The sequence below is a fragment of the Girardinichthys multiradiatus genome, chromosome 9, assembly GCF_021462225.1.
Source record: "Girardinichthys multiradiatus isolate DD_20200921_A chromosome 9, DD_fGirMul_XY1, whole genome shotgun sequence".
Taxonomy (NCBI): domain Eukaryota; kingdom Metazoa; phylum Chordata; class Actinopteri; order Cyprinodontiformes; family Goodeidae; genus Girardinichthys; species Girardinichthys multiradiatus.
Window position 1 is genome coordinate 36,301,215 of NC_061802.1, and position 14,399 is coordinate 36,315,613.

At 40.8% G+C, this 14,399-nt stretch overlaps 1 long non-coding RNA gene across 2 annotated transcripts in view; it reads left to right on the forward strand.

The window, feature by feature from the left end:
* LOC124874248 overlaps positions 1-4,422 on the forward strand; it is a 31,595-nt gene extending 27,173 nt beyond the window's left edge. The window contains exons 3-5 of one of the 2 annotated variants that reach the window (XR_007039734.1): positions 3,405-3,694; positions 3,764-3,908; positions 4,167-4,422. This is a non-coding gene — a long non-coding RNA (uncharacterized LOC124874248). Of the gene's footprint in view, positions 1-3,404; positions 3,695-3,763 lie in introns of both variants that reach the window. The other variant, XR_007039733.1, reaches the window with a different exon arrangement.
* The last annotated feature ends 9,977 nt before the right edge of the window (positions 4,423-14,399 follow it).

Sequence of the window (14,399 nt, forward strand, 5' to 3'; positions counted from 1 at the left end):
GTTTTCTTACTCTGGACATGGGGATTGTCTTTCACATTATAACCTGAAATCCTTTCTGTGTGTGTGTGTGGGTGTGTGTGTGTGTGCATGTGTGTGTGTGTGTGTGTGTTCTTTTCTTGGCATCACAGTTAGAAGCATTTTCTCGATTTCACCATCAAATTGAGGACCATTTGTACCAAAGTGAGGACATTTTGCTGGTCCTCACGACCTATTTTGCTAATGGTTAGGTTTAGGACTAAGGTGTGAATTGACTTTAGGTTAAGGTTAGGGTTAGGCATGCACTGGTAATGGTTAGGTTTAGGGTTATTGTCAGGGTTAGGGCATAGAAAGGGTTGAAAATGACTGAAAATCAATGGAAGTCAATGGGAGTCAACACATGGTCCTCACTACATATAGCAAAACAAGAGTGTGTGTGTGTGTGTGTGTGTGTTTGATATAAACAGAATAACAACTTCACGTTTAACCATGTCTAATTAGTCAAAAAGAAGGGTACAAATAAAATTGTGGGACTGAAGCTTTGCAGACTATGGTGTTAGTGATTTCCCATAAACTCTGGAGGAAGATTACCCCTTTAAATTTTTCACTTTCAGTATCACTCAAACACTCAGCTGACCAACCAAGGCCTTGACACAAATCTTTACAGGTCATAAGGAAAAATCTTCCCTTTTGTAAGTCTTCAAAAAGTAAGTAAGTGTTTGAGAGGTGGCAGCCCCTGAAATATTTCTTTTAACTCTACACAATAACCACCAGTTTTGGGTCATGACCTAATCATTTATCATTACCTCAGCATAACCTGAATCATACGTGGAAGGTCTGAATTTAAGGGCTAGGTTATGGGCTAAAAGCTGTTATTATCTTGTGTGCAGAGAGGAACTCTGTTTACTGTTTGATTTAGTATAAACCCAGATTAGGTGGTTGTGGAGGTTGAAGCAAACTGCTGGTCCAGGAGGGGCAACACCAAAAATGACAAAAGGGATTTATGAGAATACTATATTATGGATGTTTAAACTATCCTGTTTGCGTTGGAGGGATAATTAATGAGAGGATGATGATCTGAAAGAAATTGAAAAGGGAGGTAATACATAAATGATGTTCCTGTGTGAAACCTGTATGAAGAACAGAACCTGTAAACAGTTTCTGGTCAGAGTAACTGTTTGTGTCCTCATTCATTGCATTCGTTTTAATGTCTCACTATGGGATATGCCCCTTTTGTATAATCCTCAGAAGAATTTATCTTCTACCAGCTTCACTCAAAAACAGCTTCTCGCTTCGGAACACTTATTGGTCAGCTACCCCAACCGTCCACAGATTGGTGCCTAATCTTTCCCTGATGCCACACTCATGCAATTTTGGTTCTGGTCTTTACTATAGCCTAGGACACCTGACCACTAAGCACTGCAGTTGGCTTCAAATGATTTGGCAAGCCAGCTAAAGCAATCAGTGTTGAGCCCACTAGCTAACACGTTGCCTCATTTTGGTTGGCAAACCAGCTAGCAAAATGGAAGCTCTCCTTCCTCAGACCAGAGAAGAGAGAGACTCAGGGGCTTGTCCCTGCATCTGCAGGAACCACATTTCGAGCAAAGACTCACACCAGGTCTGCCTTAGTCTGGAATATGCCACCTTGGCTATTGAGTCCCCTGGGTTGTACAGGCACTGGAAAACATTTTGGAGCTGGTCTGCAAGGAAGACAACAAGAATACTACATACTGTAGCTCCAGGATAAGGATTAGATCCTTGTCCCCCCTGAGCACAGGCTGCAAAGTCTATCCGTGGACTATTCCTTCATCAGCAAGGCCCTGATAGAAAGAGATTTCTTGCTGGACATTGAGGGCATTGAAAAAGTTGGTATTCTCTGTATGCCGTCTATGAAAACGTATGTTGCAGTCCACCTGCTCCACAGTCATAGTGGAGGAGGTGTGGAACAATGTCAGCTGAGTGATGGTGGAGTTGTTCACCTCAAAAAGTAATGTGCACTGTCCACAAATCTTCAGGACACACCCTTCAGCGTGAACCCACTAGCGCACCCTTTGCCATGTGGTTTTCTGTACGCACTATCTCCCCTGGGTTTGATAGCTCTAACTTTGTTCAGAGTGAGTGTTCAGGGCCACATACAGTGGTACAGAAAGTCCAGCTTACTCAGCAAGAGTATTTCTTTTGCACAGTTACAGATTTGATTCTGAATCAAAAACTGAATCGGGTTTTAGCATCTGTAACAAAGGCTTTCAGACCATACCACAGAACCAACATCTTCCCAGCCTTAGAGTGATGTCCCCAGTCAGACAGAACAGCTATTGAAGCTGAGGTCGACAATCCCTCTAACTGAGAGAGAGCTGATAAAGTTAGACCCCAATCAGCTGATAATGAACGTTGTGGCACGGTGTCAGTGGCAAAATTAAGACTATTGGGCACCCAGTGTGGCTATTTTTTTGTTGCAGGAGGCCATATCCATTCTGAAGCCAGCTACTGATCTGATTAATGATAGGCCGGCATCGGTAACTGAGTGGCTGGCGCTGGCAAATGAGAAGGAGAGTATTCACTTGTTAGCTTTGGATAGGCTGGCGATAACATTGGAGAGGTTAGTAACTGGCATGCCTTTTTTCTTCAGTTTTTTAATGACAGATGGCGCTGTTTCATAACACATAAGATAGTTCCCACATGACGTCAAACGTCCTACATCGGGGGTGCTCCGCCGCCATTGTGATAGTACAGAAGCAGCTTTCCACACGTGGTCGCACGTAAGATGACTACAACAGTTGTACATTGTTGGGTTCAAGGGTGTAAGAACAAAGGCGATAAAGCAGTAAAGAGAAGTTTTCATTACATACTGAGAATCAGAAGTGAAAGTGAGCCAACTTTGCAACTGAGCATCCTGTGTTGATGAGTGTGGCTGGCTAATATCCAGAGGAAACACAAGCCATCAAATACGGCACGGATTTGCTCTGATCACTTTATTAGCGGTATGGATATTTTCAAATGTTTCAAACAAGAGCCAAAGTGTGATACTGTCGGTCAGTCAATAGAGTTTTGAACTGGTTGCTGTAAAATATGTACTTTGTAGGCAAACCTGCCGACTTGTATGACAAATCCAACACAGATTAGGCCCCTACCTTGAGGCTAACCAGCACAGCAACTCCCTCAGAAACTGACTGCAAAACGAGACAGCCGGGCTCTGGGAGTTCCTGCTTGTATTTTTGTGCCTGCTATTTACTTTGCTTCGCTTCTAGTTGTCGCTTGTGTGCTGTTGGGTTTGGACAGGTGTTCTCCATCTCCGTGATCAATTTGGGAGGTTTAAAAGGAGCATGCTGAGTGTTTTGCCCCTGTGGTACATTCAACTGGCCAGGTTTATGATACCCATGTTTATTCTAAGTTTTGACTTATCAGTCTTGTCCTCGCTTATTTTCCAGGTTCAATTTTGGACCCAGTTCAAGCTCCTTGAAGAACCTACCTGATCTCACCTCCGTTGCCAAGATTTCCAGTCAGGCTTTGCTGGCAGCAGTTGGACTCCATAACCTCAGCTTCTCCGAGCGAAACCTGTCCACCCTCCAGCGAGCGGCACCACTGGACCAAATCAGTAAGGAAACAACGAATCAAAGGTCTGATCTGTGGAAAGATCAGTTATCAAAGTGACCAGGCTTACCAAACTTACTAGACCCGGAATAACTCCCCTCCGGCGAACCAGCACCTGCAACAAACTGTAAGATACCTCACACCGCAAAATCCCCATTGTCATCATCCTCTACTTACCTGTTACCTTTCCATGCAGCCGAGAGGTTCCAGACCCAGATCCCACCTCCATCGGACCTGTGAACAAATAAACACGTTAAACTTCATAATCTCTCTGAGTGTTCTGCATGTGGGTCAGATTGGCAAGCAAAATGACAGAGACTCTCTGAAACCAACTTGAAAACGTACAGGCTTTCTCCATGACATTATAAATCTGCAATCAGATTATGTAGTAATGGTAATTTGATAAACGATATGTAGGAAAATGTTGCTGTTTTGTGATAGTAATATTGAAATAAACTATATTGCATTATAATTATTAAAAAACAAAAATGGTGAATATTTGACACATTTCATCCATTTATTGTTATTGTGCATTAATATCTGCATTATTTCTGTTTATTGATAATAGCATTATGCATTCTTCCCTCCTATTACAACAGATATGAAGGAGTAAAGGACCGGTGTCACACAAAGGACAAGTACAACACAGCCAGAGCCTTGCTGGACCTTCACAATGTGCATTAACCAGAAATTATTTTATTGCTTGACCTACCATGCAACTTATTAGCAATATTACAAAGTTATGAAATATGCTGTTGTACATGCCAATTTGTGACATGTTAGTCTACAGCTATTGTACATTTAATGCAGCTTGTCAAGCTGTTTGTGATTAGAAAATAAAGCCTTACATGTGTTACAATCTGCTACCTGAGCCGTAGGGATCAGTTCATTTCAATGCTGAATGTTGATAAACTGTCTTCTTGGACTGAAGTACTCACAAATATGCTGTATTTAACAATGCGTCAGTCCTGAAAGCAGGATCAAGCTATGAGCATATAACTTGACATAGTTCAGTAAAAAGCCTTTTAATGCGTTCAGTATAATTGATTTGCATGTCATAAGAAACAAAACGCTGTCAATCTCACACAGATGTAATCAAATTTGCATGTGCGCAAAGTATAAAAACAGTAAGGAACTACAAAATTCTGAATTTCTACAAGGACTGATCAACCTTAAAAAAGGGAGTCAATGGAAGTCAATTGTTTGGATAAATCCCTGTAGCAGACATACAATACCTGCTCTGAAAATATTTAGCCAAGATATTATGAGCTGTGAGTGCTGAAAGAAAAAAGTAGCAAAAGAGGGAGAGGAACCCGAGACTAAAGGATGAGTTGGACCTCTCCTGAATGCCCTTAAAAAAACATGACACCGTCCTTCATGTGATGTTTCTTCTTATAGCCATGCTTGACCCAGTGCCTAGCACATTTGCAGCACACTTTGTCCCATGATATGCATTAACTAATAAACCTAAATCACATTTCCTGAGGTATGTCTAAAAGGGGATATAACTACTCCTCTGTGACTGTTACTGAGGTGGTCATGAGTTATGATTATACAGTTTTCTCCTCTCCACCATTGGGCATTTACTAAGCTGTTTCTGTAACAGAACAGGTATTCTTATTGAAACAGTTTGGAGTGACTACAGGATGACCAGTTGGGTATTTCTCTCCTATTTGCCAAGTTATCTTTGTTTCCTTTAACTTGTAATTTGCGTTGACTTATTACCGTGTTAATCCTGGGTCTCCTTGGCCTAATTAAATGTGCAGAGTGAGATATTTATTAGGGCAATGAATTTGGCGAATTAACACAATTTCAGTATGTAGTGGTCAGTGTATGGCTATGGCCCAGACCTCAGACATGCAGGGATCATAAATCTAAGCCAACAGCAGTGTTTACACTTGTTATGCTGACGGTACTTAATACAGTCACTCTACAGCCTGGAGAACAGGAAAGGAACTGAGGATATAAAATGGTAAAAGCAAGAAGGGATGCCACGTTTTCATTAAATCCACAGACCGAGGAATAGCAAGGTAGGGGAGGTCTATTTTTCGATGAAATGTGTTACCAAAATAATTAGTAAGTGTAATGAAAAGAATGGAATAAATGTGCCAGAATATGTGAAGCAATCCAAAATAGATCACAATCATAAACAGGTCTTTAGCTGGGTTCTTTATTGATAAAGTTGTTGTTAATCAAAGATTACCCGAACAGAAAACAATTCTGAATCTTACAAGGGATATTATAAAAATGAAACTGAACTACAAATAACAACTGAACATTTAAAGCTGTAAAAAAGCAAAACTGAGGCAATAAAAGTTTGGGCTTTTGGAGGTCAGTCAATGATTTCAATCACTTCATCCTAATTATACTAATGCCACATGAGTGGGTTTATCATTCACCAGGAGGAAGTCAAGAGCCACTGCACCAGCAAAGGGTCCGACAATCAATCTAAGGATTTAATTCTGATACCTATTAGAAGTCAGGGTGCCATCGTTTATCCTGTAGAGGTCTGTGCGTTCCTCCATGGGTATGCCTCCCCACACCAACACTGAGCCACCACCAAACCAATCATCCGTTTCACATCTGTCACATGAGCTCAGAGTGAACCTGCTCTCACCTGTGAAAGGAACATGGCAAAAGTGACAAACCTGCCAATTCTGTTGTTCTCTTACAAATGTTAGTTGAGCTTCACAGTGCCAGACAGTAAGCGCGCGGCCTACTAGAGCACATCGGGTCCTCAGGCCATCCTCATAAAGTCTGTTCTAATGGTTTGGTCATAGACATTAATGCCAGTGGCCTCCTGGAGGTCACTTTGCTCTGGCAGTACTCGCCTGTTCCTCCTTGCGCAAAGGAGCAGAGACCGGTCCTGTTGATGGGTTCAGGACCTCAGACAGCCCTGTCCATCTCTCCTAAAGTAACTGCCTGTCTCCTGGAATCTCCTGAATGTATTTAAGGCTGTGCTGGGAGACACAGCATACCTTCGAGCAATGGCACATTGATGTGCCATCCTGGTGGAGTTGGACTGCCTGTGCAACCTTTGTTGGATCCAGGTATCGCCTCATGCTACCAGTAGTGACACCGACTCTGGTCAAATGTAAAACTACTGAAAAGCAGTCAAAGAAATGAGGAGGGGAAAAATGTCTATGGTCTCCACCTGCAAAACTATTCCTGATTTTGGGGTCGCCTCATTGTTACCCCTTTTTTCACCTGTTACTAATTTCAGTAACACCAAAACAGCTGACACTGATTAACAACCCCCTTTATACCAACCTGACTAGATCAATATTCAAGAAGATAAACTGATTTGAAATTAAACTCTGATTAAGAAGTGTTCCTTTAAGTTTTTTAGCACTGTAGTTTTGAGGTATCATCATTACCTTTGTCTTTGTCATGTCTAAACAATTTTTTGTAACGGAGAAAAAAAGCACATTCATATCTGAGCTTCACACATGCTGGTAGGTGATTTTGTTTATCATTAAAGTGCGTGTGACACGCTTTTCACTCAAATGCAGATATTGAAAGGAAATATCTTAATATTTAAGAAACTGGGCAGCCATTGACATCATATTAGCATTAAAGACGTGATTAAAGACAATTGCGTGACAAAATAGGCATATTTCGTTATTCAATTGTGCAAGTCCAAAGTCGCCAGGAAGTGATGTTCGAAGGGGAGTCTCCGGTCATTTATTGTGAGAGCGTCCATAAGAAAACTTCTTGTGGACACTCTCAATAAGAATAGCATAATCTAGTCTGTCTTTAGTGAATTATTTTTGGCAAATCCGGATGTTATGCTTGTGTATGATTCATGCGTATTGACTCTGGCCTTGCTCCGACATCTGCCAAAAATAGACTGGTCGAATTAGCTGTCTGCACCTGTGTTCATGCACATGTGACTTTCTCCCCCTGACTCTGCAGCGTCTCTCTCTGATAGTGACCGAAATATATCTATAGAAATATCGCATTCTTCGCTGCTGTCTGTGTTGCTGGTCTTGTAGCAGCAGCCAGTTTACCTGCAGGGGTTCCCCTTTGGCGTCATAAAAGAGCACAACAAAATCGCAGAGTAGTCTGGAAATGCCTTTTTAATTACATTTATGATCATATATCTCAATAACGGTTTGTTTCAGTGGCATTAATTTACTTTTTAAAATATTGTATCAATGTTTCCTTTCCATGAATGTAATTAGATTCATCATGAAAATTTGATGTCACAGGCACTTTCAATCTTTTTCAGGGTCTATTTTGGGTTTCTATTCTTACAGAGATTAGCCAGCTAGTGGCTGTGCAGAAATGAAGTAAATTTTCTTAAGCGATTCTCATGCTGCTTTGCTGATCTAGAGACTGAATGTTTTGCACATTATTCCTAGTTAATTAGTTCAAGACCAGTCAAACAGAATAAAGTGGATGTGAAAGTAAATTTTCAGGTCTTGGCACAGATGTTAAATTGTATTTAGATCTGGACTTTACCCACACATTCTAATACATGAATATGATTTGATCTAAACCAGTTCACTCTAGTTGTGGCTGTCTGTTCTGGGTTGATGTCCTGCTGGATGATGAGCCTCCACCTCAGCCTCAAGTCTTTTGTAGCCTCTAGTAAGTTTTCTTCCAGGATTACCTTGTATTTTGCTCTTTTCATTTCAACTCTCACCAAGTTCCCTGTTCCTTCTAAAGAAAAGCATCCCCAAAGCATGATGTTGCCAACACTATGCCACAGTTTGGATGGTGTTTTCAGGATGATGAGAAGGGCTCTCAGAGTTCATGAGGCTGAATACAAATGCTCACCACACTTATTCAGTTTTTAAGCTGAAAACCATATATCATTTTCCTTCCACCTCAGCAATATGGACTATTTTGTCTTAGTCTATCATATAGAATCCCAATAAAACACAATGAAGTTTGTGGTTGTAATTGAACACATGAAAAAGTTCATAGGAAATTAATGCTTTTGCAAGGCACTATAAACATTTTGGCATCTGAAACATGTATCACTGCAGTCTACATTCTATACAGTCATATTGCAAAGACAGAGTAGTAATCCAGAAAATACCATGAGTTATTTACTTGTAGGTCACAAGTTTTTCTATTAGGCTATCCAGTAGACAGAGCTGGTTCAGCCTTGAGCTGGAGTGGAAAATACCTGAAACTCTTTCCACAACAAAAAGCCATTTGCCATTTTGAGTGCCTAAATGTGTGTGTGTGTGTGTGTGTGTGTGTGTGTCTGTGTGTGTGTGTGTGTGTGTGTGTGTGTGTGTGTGTGTGTGTGTGTGTGTGTGTGTGTGTGTGTGTGGACTGAGCACAGCAGGTCATACCAAGAAACTCACATACGTGGATGTTTTTCAAACACCCGTGATAGATTTACCATGTCCCCTCAAATTTCCACCTCGTTTTTCATCTAATACATTTTTCTTAATTTACTGGTCTCTGTGTGTGAAAAAAGAAGAGAGTGTGTGTGTGTGTGTGTGTGTGTGTATGTGCTCAGATGTGTGATGGTGGACCTAAGATGTTGGAAGAATGTGACAAACTCTGACCTAAATGACAATGAAATTCAACAGCTATAGACATGAATAAACACAGACTTTTGTCCCAGCGGTGTAATGTAAGCAGCCAAAACCAAGTTTGACAGAAGAGCATCTGAGTGCATTTTGGCAAGGAACATGACTCCCAGCAGAGTGCTTTATAAGCAGGTATAAAATATGAGTTTCTGAGTTACCTCTGAGACAGCTGAGGGAATGGAGGAGTGGAGACTCTTGGACTGGAGAACCAGTGAATCAGCAGCTCATGTAAGGTTTAGAGTCAGGAGAAGCCGGGGTAGTTTTTAAAGACCAAAATGTGTTCCTGTATTGTGCTTGATATCACACAGAAAACAAGGACCTGGAGGAATACCAGGACACCATCTGTGGGTCATCAACCACAAACTTTTATGTATTGTACTAAGATTTTATGTTACAGATAGCAAAATAACACATAATTGGGAACTGGAAGGCAAGCTTAAAAATTCTTTACCAATAAAACTTTGTGGCTTGCAAATGTATTTGTCCCCTTTTACTGTAAGACCTCTAAATGGAACCTCAGTGCATCCAACAGCCTTATGAGCAAATGAGTCCAATTGCGTGTAATTTAATCTCTCTATAAATACAGCAGTTCTGTGAAGGCCTCAGGGGTTTGTTGGGGACGATTAGTGAACAGACAGCTTCATGAAGACCTAGGAACACAACAGGCAGGTCAGGGATAAAGTTGTAAAGATGTTTTAAGCAGGGTTAAGTAATAAAATAATATCCCAAAGGTTGAATATCTCACTGAGCAGTATTTAGTCAGTCATCCAAGAATTGATTGAGCATGGCACAAGAGGACAAGAAGATAATTAATAAAAGAAGGAGCCTTGAGGGCTATGGTAACATTTAGGGAGCACAAAAAACATGTGGAAGAAAGTGCTTGGGTCAAGTGAGAACAAAGTTAAACTTTTTGTCCTACTTTTTGTCCTCAAAGTTCAGTCCTAAATCCAGTTGAGAATTTTTTCCAAAACATGAACAAGCTGATCTTTTCTATCCAATCTAACTGAGCTTATGCTATTTTGCAAAGATAAATGGGTAAACATTTCAGTCTCAAATGCACTGCACACTTTTAATATTTTTAATGGTAAAAATGTTTACCAATGGGGCATGGCGTAGTGGTAGGGTGAGCAAGTAAGAGTCCGACTTACTGACGTCCGAAGGCCTCAGTCCTCGGTGCAGCCATCCAGGTTCAGTCCCAACCAGAGAGATCTGCTGCATGTCTTCTCCCCTCTCTCCACCCCACTTCCTGTCAGCCTACTTTGAAAAACATAAAGGCCACTGGTGCCACAAAAAGAAAATGTTTGAAACCTTGAATCTTTTTCCTTCCAGTTCAATACTTTATGTTGTCATATCACATAACACATAAAATTCAAGATATAACCCTTTTCCCAGGCACTGTATGAGGCATCCATCCAAAGAGGAGGTTGTTTATTTAGTTTTTGCTCTTTAGACACAGTGATCCCATCATTGCAGTGTTGCGTTGATTCTTTTCCTTTCTCAACCAGCCTATCTTAGTCCAGAAAGGCATCACCTTGCTCCATCACACAATGACAACTGATGATTTAAGGCATCATGTGCATGTCGAGCCAAGCTTACAAAATACTGCCAACAGTTGACAATTGAGTATTTGGGGAAGTGTATATGATTTGGTAACAACGCTTCTTCTCAGATTTGTTCTGTAGTATTATATTTTCATTTAAATTTACTGATGAATATCTGAATATAAGCATTCCCATAACTGTTTTTTTTCATCTTGTACTACTGTATGCCAAATAAGCTGGGGAATTCATCACATTTTTTTTATGTTTTCACCTCTCACACCTATTTTCTTTTCAAACTTCTGTTTGAGAACTTGAAAACTGACTAACATGGGAACAGGGAAACAATGCAGACCTGGCAATGGATGGATGAAACCACCAAATATATGTACAAAGAGAACTAAGGGCTAAACAAAAACCAGAGGCCTCATGTACTTGCATTTAAACACACAAACAATTGTAAATATGCTCTGCAGGTGTCATTTTCCTCTTGTATAAGGATAAACATCATGAAACATGGGTTTAAAATACCATTAAATGATGTAGAGGCATGTAAAAACACACACTCAACAAATAGTTACATTCTATATTCCAAATCACTCCCATGCGTTCATGTTATGCGCAACTCATATAGACAAGACAGGTTATTATTGGAAATGACTGCAGAGCTATGCTTGGGAAAAGGTGAGGGTAAAGCATTTCTGATATTATACCTTGGTCACAACAGGCACTCAAGGGCTTGGAGGAACATCCTGAAACTGTTGTTTAACCAGCAGAAAACAGAAGGTCACAGATTTCTAATAATGCCATAAAGACAAGAGGATTCAGCCTGCTGCCTTGCCAAATTGTTGGTGAATTTCTGTATTCAGCATAATTTATATATTTAATTTAATATGCTTCCTGTCAACAAACTACCTCATCCTGAGATGGTGGCAATGTGTGTGTTGTGTCAACATTTACAATTACATTAGGAAACCAGCTCCTGCTGTAATGCTGCTCTGTTCAACTATTTTTTATTTGAATTTGATAAATCGCTGTTGTAGGGATTCTCACAGCTGGCATGGCTCGGGTTACAGTTGACTGGCACAATCCCAGCTGGTCTTCCAGCTCCTTCTGAAATGCCTCTTGCTATAGGAACCCTGGTTTGGTCAGCAGAGGTATGTGTAAGGTTCTAACACGATTGTTCTTGGAACCCTAAAGTCGCTGAGCAACCAGTTTTCATGTTTCCCAAATCCTCACTCTCTAAAAGCATAATGTCACCAAGGCCAATTCTGCACAACTTGGAAATTACTATTTAATTATATGTCACTTTAATATACAGTAATTGATTTTTCATCAGTAAGTTTCCCATCATACCCTTGGGATGTCCCAATGATAAAAACATGTGTATATCAAGCAGGCAGATGGTGTGGCTTTGGCCAAATTTCCAGGGTCATGTCATTACTGATAGATCTAAAGTTTGGCTTATTATTGTGATTTCACAACTTAAATTATAGGCAGAATTGACAAGGTAATGGAAGACTTTACCGTTGTGGTTTCACTGGCATGAAATTGCTATTTGCCCTTTTTGACACCTAGTGCTGCACGGGCTTCAGCTGCTCAGTGAGTGGCCTGTCCGCAGAAGGTTCCCACTGCCCTGGCTATCAGGGCAGAAAATTGGTGTTTGTCAGCCACCCTAATCATAACTCTTCCTCTGTCTCTCTCTTTCCCTGTCCCTCTGTCTTGTAAAACAAACTGAAACACATAGAGATACACATACAGACATGGATCAGTACATGCTTCACATCCCTGCTCCCACAGGAGCTGCAGACTAACAGGGATCTGACTGTTTAATTGAGCATGAGGTGTCGGGATAATATGTTTTTAGTTTGAGGAAGTCAGCACAAATGCCAAAACGATGTCCTGGGAAAGTTTTAATTTCCTGTCAGTTTGAGAGCTAACTTCCACAGTAGCGGTTGATAACAATAGGCCAAAAACAACAAGTGAAATTAGGGTTTATTTACTTGGACCATGAATCCTGATGTTATCTATATAAACAGTAAACTGTTAAGCTCATGATTTTCTGATGTAGGTGTTCAGTTATACTGGTTATAAACCTAAATGCAATCACTATGCAACTCGTTCTTACTCAGACGTTAGCATGAACGGTATGAGTATATGGCATAAAGTAGAATCTGTTGGTGTTAGATGAACAATCAAGAAGTCCCTAAAGCTGCAATAGGGAGTTATGAGAAAACTGTGGACTTAGCCTGAACATTTGAACAAGCACACCTATCAGGTCCCATCCACTTGCTCTCTGCTGTGCTACAGCCTTCCCTCCACAGCTCCTCACCCACCAATGATAGTGGATAAACAGCTATGGCACATTCACTAGTTCAGGATGAAACATCACAGATATACTTTACAATGACTTAAAACATGGTCCTTAAATCATTAGCGCAGCTGCAGCACACTGGGAATCATGGGCTAGTACAACCAAGGGTGTAACTTTGGGTCTAGCATTGTTCTTAAACTCAGAGAAACTATGTTTACTGTGGCTCAAATAAATGTGCTTCTTTTCTCATCAATGTTAATGACTTTTTTCAATTTTACTCTCTCACTCTCTCTCCCACATCTGAGTCTCCGTTGCTTTAATTTCTCACATTTCTAAAAAGAAAACTGGTATAAAATGGATTTTCTTAGATCTTAATAGAATGGTAACCCCCTAAAAACACATTTATTTATTTTAATTATGCTGTGAGATATCCCAACATTTCATTAAAATATGTTCCTCCTTTCATGAACCTTTTGAGTAAAGATCAGATATTTTTCACATCATGATGCAGATCCAGCTAGAAGCTTACAGAGAGTGTTCCTACTGCTATTTATCATGACCAGGCCATTTAACTTCACCTGTAGCTCAGGTAAAAGTCCTTCCTCATGACCCTGATGGTGCTCATTAGTGAACCTCCACCTCATGTTTTGCTGGGTGAATCAGTGATTAGGGCTGGCTTACAATCAGCCCATTCTGAGCCAGCTCTCAGGTTTAACGCTAACTTCAGTCTGGCTCTGCTTCCACCTGTTCCTGGGCGCGCACACCTACCAGGCTCCCACTCCCTGGTTGGCTCCGCGGCTGCTCTCAAATGAGCCATCTCTCCTATTGTAGCCCTGTTTGATGTGCTCAGTGTTACTTTTCGAGTAATTATCGAGGCAGGCAAACGCTCCTGGACTGAACCGCTGTTCTGAACTTCTCCAGAACGGACAAATTGCCAGTCCGCCTGAGCCTGTGCGCGTAGTTGCACAGTCGAGGTACCGAGTGTGCGCAAATAACCAATGTTTTGCCTTCTTTTCCTTTACAGTCATTGTCAGGTTGGGTGGAGCGGGCAGTGATTATATGGAACACAATAGAAACAAATCTGATCGTTTTTAATATAAATGTGAAGTCTCTCATTTCGGGGCATAATGCATCTTTTGAAAAGACATGAACTCCTAAATGTTTTCTTTTATAAGATTTGGGGCTGTTCTGAAAACATCTGCAGCCACAGAGGTCCAGGTGACAGGTCTAACAAAGCACCTGCGTACCACTGTATTTCGAAGCTAGTCTACAAGCACCACCATTCTGCGTATACAGGTGTGTGCAAGCGGCATAGAGAAAACTAACTTAACAATACATATATTTACCTCATTTTGAATTTCACTCTTTTTACAAGGTGTTGTTGTTGATCAACAGTGAAAAATCGTTGTCTGTCCGCTTTTTTGAGAG